We start from the raw sequence: 9,937 nt of genomic DNA, 5'->3' as shown, positions 1-9,937 counted from the left end.
AAACGCATAAACTAGCTCTTATGACTGTTGATGTGATGGATTCACCAGACATTCGATGGGGAGATACTAAAGCATTTGACATATCTACCTTGCGAATAAGGTCTCTCATTCGCATGCTCAACACTTTTAGCACAGAATGTGAAACTAAGTTGAAGTTAAGTGTGTCACATTTGGAGATTCGCTGAAAGATGGGCTGCCAATTGGGAACAATGTACACCCTCTTTGACCTGTCAGGATGGCTCAAATATGAGGCCTGGAGTCAGCCAGTCTCCTCTAAGCTGAACCAGTCAGTCCAGAAAAATGTTTCACCTAGGATCTTCTGTCCCTATCGCAACAAAGACGATCACTTTGTTGCGATAGGGACTTCATGTAAGATCTCCAGATCTGCCACCCAGGGGCAGATCTGGAGAAATTTTCTTAGGGTGGCAAAGAAATCAAATGGGGTGGCAAAATCAAAGCCTTATTGTTTTCAAACACATATGCAGGTGGTTACATATGGTTAAAATGATTCAAATGCAGTAAGTTTTTCATATAAATATAGTATATAACTTAATTATTGTCTGTAGCCCGCATAACTACACACTTTAGTTACATAAAACATGTGAGTTTTGATGCTGTGTACTGTACAGCCTGTATGATAAATAAATATGTAGCCCAATAAGTATAAACTCCAGAAAGCTACACAACATGGGGCGCTTCATTTACAAACACAAGTCTAACTTACGTTTCACTGTTTTTTGTTAGGAAACAATCACGACAAATGTCAGAAATCTGCACTGTCATGAACAAAAATTTAAACCTAATTTTTCATGATTTGTTGGATTAACCCTCTGAGGTCTGAAATACAACTGGACATTTTTGACTCCTTTTGAGTTTACGTTTGTATTTCACCCTCAAATTGTTTCATTTTATTTTCTTCCCCTTGGCTTGTTTGGTATCTTTTCAGCTCACCTGAATTCAGTTGTCTTTCACTGACATATAGTGATGGTAAATTTGATTCTTTTTATTGAATCGAGTTTTAATGAGTCACTCACTAAAGTGAATCGGCTTTTTTGATTCATTTGATTCACTGAGTCAAAAAATGTACATTTTCACTCAAACTGAATTTGTTTCTCTTTTCATGTAAATCCCACTGCTAAGATGAATGATTCTAAAAGAAACCACCTATTTTATAGAGCAAAAAAGAGCAAAAACATTTCTAAAATTAAGCAATTTCCTATCAAAATTGCTTAATAAACATTTATTTTATTTTATTTTATTTTATTTTTTTATTAGTATTTTCCTTAAATGTGTCAAATATATATTTTCTCATCTAAATGTTCACTGAGCTGTGAGCCAGGGGGCGGTAATACGCCTTAACATTGGTTGCCAACCAAGAAGAAGAAGAAGCTGTGAGCCAGGAGGGAGGGGGTGAGTGAGTCCTGAGTGATTCGCTTACTCTCACGATTCAGCACATGAGGGAGGGGGTGAGTGAGTCCTGAGTGATTCGCTTACTCTCACGATTCAGCACATGAGGGAGGGGGTGAGTAGCTCAAATGTGCTGTTAGCATGTTAGCAGAGCGATGCTACTGTGAACCGAGGAGCTATTTTCTTGATGTGAGCTTCTACTCAGGGTTTTTCTTCCAGTTCAGAGCAGAAATGTTTTTGTTAAGATACTGGATGTTGTGTTTTTCTCCACATTGTAAGCTAGATACATTGCTGCTAACAGCAACAGGGATGAGTCAGTGAGTCAGTTGGGCTTGTGAATCATGATTAATGAGTCATTAAAGTGATTCTCAAGTATTGAACGATTCGTTCATGATTCGCGCATCACTACTGACATACTGCATTAGTATTACTGATCTGAAATCACACAAATAACTTAAATTCCTGGTAGTGTTTTTTACTGTAAAAAAACAGACATGTTGAGTAAATTTTTATAACTTGAAATGCAAATATAAATTGAAAATTTTGTAAACACATACAACTATTTATGTAAAATGCAGCCAATACACCTGGCGTTTTTTTTTTGTTTTTTTTTTTTAAATTTTGTACAACCATTTAAAAATATTACTAAAACTAAAATGAGAGAACGATCAGATAAGATCATCTTTATTAGTCCCACATGTGAGAAATTTGTTTTGTTACAGCAGAAAGTGGACCGTGCAAAGTTACGTAGCAAAAATTATTAGGGGGTTAATGTGCCTTATAATCCGGTGTGCCTTATATATGAAAACAGACCTCTAATCATGTGAGAGGCTTTTATTTTGAAGTTAGGATAATTTTTAATCGTCTTCTTAGTCTGTTCATTTAAACACAGTTACGCCACCTGACATTTTTGGCTTTTCAATGAAGACATCAAAGAATGTATTTTATTTGAATGAACTGAAAATAAGAGCTTTTAGATCTGTATCTACAGCACTGACCTCTGACTTTCAGCTTCACTTGTTTCTTCAGAGGGATGTTTCCCTCCCTGCTGTAGACGGTGCAGGTGTAGGTGGAGTTGTCTCTCTCTGTGGGGTGTTTCAGGGTCAGACTGAGGTCTCCAGTTCTCAGCAGGTCTTCATTCATCTTCGTTCGGTCTCTGTAAACCTGGTGCTGTTTGTCAGGCTGATCAGAGCCGTACTCATACACGTGGACCTTCCTGTTATCAATACTTTTTTTTTTTTGCCTGTCCCGTTTGGTTCTTTTGCCATCAGAATTATTGTCTAAAGGCGAAGAAAGATGCCCAACAGATTTACTTTACCAAATTGACCATCCCAGCCTTGCCGTAATGGTCCATTTGATTCACCTTTTATTGTTTATTTTATTTTCATTTGCTGAATACGGGACAGACTTGACTGGGGGAAAGAAAGTGGAGAAAGAAAGAGGGAAAGAAAAACAGCTGAGAAGAGGGACGGGGATAAAGGGCAAAAAACAAAAACCAACAGAATAAGCAGACAAAAAAAATAAATACATATATCAATCACCTGGATCACCTGTTGAGAAAGAAAAAAGAAAACAAGAAAACGAGAGCAATACAATAAACATCATGATGATCTATGTGAATATAACAGTAAATACTAAATATTAAACATTATTGTGCAGCACGTAAGATCGACAGCGCACCCGTGTGTACACCTGTGAGCATGGACGCGCTTGTTTGTAAAAGGTTCCTTCATGTAATGATCTGCTAGAGGGTGTGGGGGGGGCACAACCCCGTCCACCAGGGCATGAAGCAGGTATGGAGGAGATCAAAACTCCAGACATCCAGAGGCCCCCAGAACACAAGAGACCAAGGAAGACCAACAGAGGGGCAGCTGCACCACTGTCTCAGAAAGAGCTGAGGAGAGCCCCAGATGAGGGGTCACTCAGCAGCCGCGGAGCAGAAGCCAGGGGGGGTTGCAGTGATGTGCCCGTGAGCTCCGCCGGCAGCCAGCTGCGCCAGAGTGACCAAGCCCCAGGCTGAGAGGCCGAGGGCACCCCACCCCCGAAGTGGCCCGAGCGAGCCCCAGGCTCCAGGCCCCGATAAGCAGCCACCAGGAGTGAGCCGGTGTGTACCTGGACAACCATCCCCGGACACAAAGAACCACCAACGCACCGATGTCTGAGGGCGTCTGCCACTGGCAGGGGGAGTGGTGGGGGGAGATAGGCCTCCATACCTTGGAGGGCCTGAGATGTCCCCAGAGAGGTGGCTTCTGATACCCAACCTGACATATAGACACAGACATACAGGCACACACAGATACAAACATCCATTCCCACCCTCATGCTCTCATATGCACTTACTCAACACTCAACCAACGTGGAGACACACATAGAGAGACGCTGTACACACAATCACACTCCCCAAGCGTACTTTAAGCCCCGGGTCTAGGTACCCTTGCCCCTGGAGGGGGAAACTGCACCCAGACCCAGGTGGTGTTACCCTTTTCCCTGTGGTGGAGAGAAGCAGACCGTCCCGACTCCGCAGCAGCAGGGAGGCCCCACATTCCAGACCCCAGTCGGACGGCCAACTCCTCCTCCTGGCCCCCCCGCTCCAACAGGTCGCAGAGAACGGGGGTGTGAGAAGACTCCAAACCTCCCTCCACCCGCTCATATGTAGTGTTGATGCATGTGTGTTCTAAGGTGCATTTAAAACCCAGGAGGGCATGGAGCTACCTGCCAGAGAGTAACAGATAAGCGCACAGCCCCTTCTGATAGCCCTCAGTGTCTACGTGTATTTAAAATTGAGAGGTGGGCAACGACGCCAGGGGTGAGGTGTACACCCTGATTGTCTTTTGGACAGTGGACACTCCAGTGGACACTCTTTCAAAGATGAGGATGTAACATCCTGGACAGGGAGGAACGCTGGTTTGAGGGCGGAGTCAAGGAGGCCATTTACATGAAAAGGGAAAGACCATCTCTGAATTGAGGAGGGGGCCTAAGGGTACATCTTTCACCATCTTACAATGCTGTGATTGCAGCCATTCCCCAACTCTCTGTGAATGGTACTCATGGCCATTGATCAGTGGTCTTTGGTCAGTGGTTGTTGATCAATGGTCATGAGAATTTGCATAATTATGATTAAGGAACTGACCTCCCAGCCCATTGTTCCTTCAGTGGGCTGGTTTCAGTCATTATACAAATGTCCTGTTTATAAGATTGAAACCTGCAGTCAGCTGAGACTGAAGACGTCACTTGGATGAGTGACGAAACGCTTCTCCCACAAAACGCTACATTCAGATGAACAGAATCAGCTTGGGCTTAACTGTTACTACAATAAGTTATCATCGGGCAACTTGTATATTTAATTTTACCTATACTTGTAAAATTATGCATGTAGAATTCAATGGGGCACAGTTACCTGAGCACAGGCCCACTCTGTGACACTCAGAGGTTTGTGGATATCATCTGCAGGCACACATAATGAGAGTAATGGACACAGTGCATGCACAGCCAACTTTCAGCCACTTTCCCACAACTTTAGGACAATGTTTACATGGGACTCGGCCACACTGACTTTCTTGGGGCAGACATGTGGTGCAGCATGGCTGATGGCACTGTACCTGTAGCTGTCATGGACAAGAACCACTCAATACCTCACCCAAGCCAAGCCTGTGCTGATGTTGTGATCTGAGACCAAGACAATCGTATTATTACCAGGTGAGGACATGTAACAGCCACAGTCTGTAGAGATGATGTCACCATGGAGTGGTGTCTCCTTTCCAGTGATGTCACTGGAGCTGCCGATATGTGCTCCAGCCAAACCTACACGAGAGGGTTATGCTGTGTAACAGGTTGGTGCAGGTGGTGTTATCTACATTTTAACATTAGGTCTCATGAAGACCCTTTATATTGTTCACTAAAGACCAACAATAACAGAGACAAAGGGAGAGCAGCAGAACGAGTGCTAACAATGAACACTGCTAGCCTGTCCACCAACACCAGCTAATGTTGTAAAAACACTAAACGATGATCAATGATTTCGCTGTAACGGCTCCAGCTGTCTGTGTCAGTGACACGTTGGAGATGAAGTGAGTGATCAAGTGACAAAGGTTTGGGAAACCTGCAGTCAGCTGAGACTAAAGAAGTCACCTGACTGAGAGACGAAATGTTTCTCCCACTGAAAACGTCCAGATGAACAGAATCAAGCTTTGGGATAATCATGCTCTGTTACACACATTCATGTTGCAGTTACTGCATTATATTTCCTCATTGCTGTGCACACAGGCCTGTGGCTTATAACCAACTCCAAGTTCAGACTTGGACTCAGAGGCCGCTGAACCTGTTTTCTGGAACAGAGACGTGTTGGATATAAAAACAAACTCTTCTTCATGTGTCAGCACTGAGGAAAGGAGCAGCTTCGTTTTTAAGTGTATGAAGGACTGTAGTAGTGTGTGTGTGCGTGTAAGCTTTATTTCACAGACAGAACCATGTCACAGAACCGTGTCAAAAACACAACTTCAGGTAAAAACAATACAAAATCAAAGAATCTGATCAGAAGGATTAAACAGAGAAGTGTGGGACTGTTTTAACAGACAGTAGGTTAAGCGAGGCTGGAGGAGGAAACTGTCCAGAGCCTCGGTGTGAGCAGCAGTGTGTTTGACAGGAAGTTGAGATAAATAGTCTGGAGCCCATTTAGTGCTTCATATGAAAGTGTGAGAATTTTAAAGCAAATCTAAAATCAACCAGGAGTCAGTGTAAGAATGATTTGTGGTTTTCCTCAGTCAGATGCTGGAGTTTCAGTTCATTCATGTTCAGCGTGGTTTGTGTAACAGGAAAACATGACAGTATAAATAAAGTCTTCATGTCACTGAAAGCCTCTACAGTCTGTTATGGAGGTGCATCAATTTTGATTTACAAGAATAACATTTCTTAAACCTGCCACAAGATGGCGCTCCAACAGAAGGGATGTCCACAGTGTAACATTCACACACACAGACTGTGTGAATGTGTGTGTGAATGGGCTTTCAACAAAAGGCTTCTACTGCTACCTTTAATTACATAATTAACTAACAAGAATAAACTGTTAATGTAACGCAAAGTTATTTAAGGACTAGTTTTATTGCAATGGATGAGTTTACTGACTGATGCGCAGAAGAAATCGTTCTTTATGGAGCCTAGATGGTGTGAATGATGAGACCAAAGACTGCAATATCTTGTACCAAAAATATATTGAATAAATGGGGGAAATGGGACAAAATAATTAATACAGCACACAACATAAACAAATGCCCACAATTAATTAAAAAATTAATTGCTGTGATTTTCTGTGCAAGAGTCCTTTTGCTAAGAGTCCTTTTTGGTCCTTTTATTTTTAAAGTTCACTTTTAAGGTATTCCTCCTTAGGGTCCAGCTTCATACAACTGGGAAATATGTCCGTAATCCAAAGACGACAAAGTGGGGGAAAAAACAAAGAATGGTCCTACCGGCTCGCCACTTCAATATGAAGAAGATCAATTCAAAGGGGAGGAAAAAACCTGAACTGTAGGCCAGAAAAATGTCCATTAGCACATCAAGTTCAATTCAATTTACCGGTAATCAAATACATTTTTCTGCAGTTCTATGCAACAATGCAAATCATGAATTATCATCATCAGTCACAAATGTTCAACAGTTAAATTATTAATCATCTGGGCTACGTAGCTTAATCCACACATTCCAGTAGCTTTCACTACAAACAAACACAAAAACAACAATAAAGAAAAACAACTGTCTAACAGACAGCATAGCCGAATTCCAGGCAACACATACCAATAATCATTCCATTGCACGTTGTTTCAAAGTAAGCCCATTAAAGTGCTTAAGGAAATAAAAGTGTTCAAAAATAGAAGCTTTCGAATCGGAGTTCTTCCCGCGGTGGGAACGCCGCCGAACAAAGTCATTTTTTAATCGCAAAAAGGATCGACTGGTTATTGACAACTAAAAAGGTTGTTATTGGTAGATGTTAAGGACACTTACCACTAAGGTGATACAATTTTATAGACGTATTTAGGGGAGAAAACGCTTTGTTTTCCAACGCCGTTCTAAACGCCAGAAGCTTACAACCACAGCAGGAGTCGAACCCGCAAGTATCCCTCCACAGCCGGTTTTCATACTTGCCGCCCACGACGTGGAAGGAGCAAATCAGGAGAAGGGGATCAAATCAGCTGACGTGGGTCTTGTGACAGTGCGTAGTGGATATGGTTTACATTAATTACCACCAAAGAACGGCTCCGGATCTTAGCTGCTAACGATTTTGTGAAATGTTTATTACATCAACGTATTATTTATTTTTCAACCTTAATATCAGCTGCTTTAAAGTAGCCTCGTTCTCTTGCAGTAATAGTTTTCTTCACTAGATGCAGTGCAGGCACAGTCTGTGTTTCTAAACTACATACTAATGTTCATTGTTGTGCAACTATTATAAAGTGCAACTAAATCCTCCCTCTGGATGGGAAGAATCCATGTGTCAGTCTTCCAACACCTGGCTTGGTGTTCTGGAGCTAATTTGTCACCTGTCAGGACTCTGAGATAAACACACAGCATACACTTAAGTTCTCCGTCTGTGCGTGTCCTCAGTTTCCCAGCATGCCTTGGCTGTGGTGGTGGAGGTGAATGAGGGGGAAACATCTGTCCTGCTGCTCTGTCAGCACTCAGGTTTCATACCTGGTGATCTCAGAGGACAAAACCGGCGTTACAGCAGCGCACATTGATGAGACCTGATGCTCTGAACAGTTCAGACTTCAGCCTCACTCTGAGAAAACTGACTGTCAGCAGCAACTACACCTGCTCCATCAGTGACGGAGAGAAGAACTGAGACTGAGAGACATACAGCTGCAGGTCAAAGGTCAGAAATGCCTGCTCTTTGTACAGGTCAGGAGTTAGTCCTGCAGAGGTCAGTTTGCTGAGAAACCATTTGAAAACAGTTTCGAGCTAAAATCACAACAGCAGAGGAAAGAAGAGACACTGCAGATGATAGGTTTGCAGCTTAAACCTATTCGCTGGAACGTTGAAGACAATATAATTACACAGCAAAGCAAGACCCAAAGTAGGCAAAGTTCTTCATGTTACTCATGCATGAGGGAGACCTGCCTGGAGCCAAGTGTCGTTCCACCACTTGACCTCCATCAGACTCTCAGCCAGGTTCCCCATAGCACTCCTTTTATTGTGATTACATGAATATGCATAGGGTCATTAACATATAACATCTTACATGGGTAAACATCTGAACAAAGGATTGTGTGTGTGTGTGTGTGTGTGTGTGGGTCAGAGCGTGACCCCATAAATGACTTCCCTAAACCTACTGGTCTGGAAAGTCCAGCAGTTCATCTAAACAAAAGGCACTCAGACTAAAACAGATATAGCTACGTTTATCCTACCATAAAACAATAAAACAAGGTACGAACTTTCTCATGCTCCTCGGATGTAGGTGTGGATTCCAGAACACTCTGGAATCTACACCAAGCCTTTGCAGCCTGCTAAAGGTCACACATCCTATCACTACACAATTGATTATACACCTCTAAGCATATATGAGTAGATATTTCTAAGCATAAATGACAATCAACATTACAAAACCTAACATTCCCCCCTTTTTGACCTTTATGCTAGAAAAGTTCCCAGTTATGATCATCTCATGCCTGACAGTGTAAATGCAAACATTTTTATACACAACATATGTCAATCACCCTAAATTACTGTAAACACACACAGTTTAACAAATGTATTAGCAGTTATCCCATTCCTCATTGATCTCATCCAATGGCAAACTGCATCCTACGAGCAAACAAATGAATTGTTAAGTTAATAGTTAAAATAAGAAAGTAACATTTTCAAAAACATCTCAGCTTGGTGGTGCTCCTCTGGGCATGCAAATCACATGTCTCTCTGCAGAGTGGTTTAAGTTCTGCAGGGCGTCATGAATGTCTCTTCCAGTTGTTTCCATCACTGTCCATAGGACCAGAGTCCAAATGTATGTAGAATAAACATTCAAACATACCAGTTGGTTTTGTTGTTTGTCAACATGGGTCTCAGTTATCTCCAAAGCTGCAGACCTCTTCAGCACTCTAGTTTTATGGCCTCTATCAACCCCCATCACCTCACTTCAGGCCTTCGTCCTGCGAGGGGGATACTTATGACTCCTCCATTGTCCATGCTCTGCAGAAAAACCCCTCTGTGGAAAGGGTGCTGGGTCCAGTTATCTTACTGCTGTTATGATCCCAGCAGCCTTCAGAGTGTCATCATATGCACAGTACAGTGGCACAGCATTAGGTGATGTTCATAGGAAACTGCTGCCATCACCACCACAGCTTCTGGTTCATGTGCTTTTCACAGAATCATGATGCCATCCTTAGACTCCCTCTGCGCTGTCGATGGAGCTTGGCACGCTCCCCTCATCCTTCAGGTGCCCGTCTGTTGTCCGCAATCTCCTCTGTTGGCCTCTGGAAATCCCCCTTGGCACAGCTCTCATTCCAACGCAGCTTCAGTTCCTTCCTGTGGCTCCAAAGTCTGATCT

At 42.7% G+C, this 9,937-nt stretch overlaps 1 protein-coding gene across 2 annotated transcripts in view; it reads right to left on the bottom strand.

The window, feature by feature from the left end:
- The window catches only part of LOC146521035 (uncharacterized), a 235,515-nt gene that overhangs the window by 45,676 nt on the left and 179,902 nt on the right, over window positions 1-9,937 (bottom strand). The window lies entirely within an intron of this gene.

The sequence above is a fragment of the Neolamprologus multifasciatus genome, chromosome 3 (genome assembly GCF_963576455.1).
Source record: "Neolamprologus multifasciatus chromosome 3, fNeoMul1.2, whole genome shotgun sequence".
NCBI classification, from domain to species: Eukaryota; Metazoa; Chordata; class Actinopteri; order Cichliformes; family Cichlidae; genus Neolamprologus; species Neolamprologus multifasciatus.
Note: the sequence above shows the minus strand (reverse complement) of the source record. Positions and strands in the feature narration are given on the sequence as shown.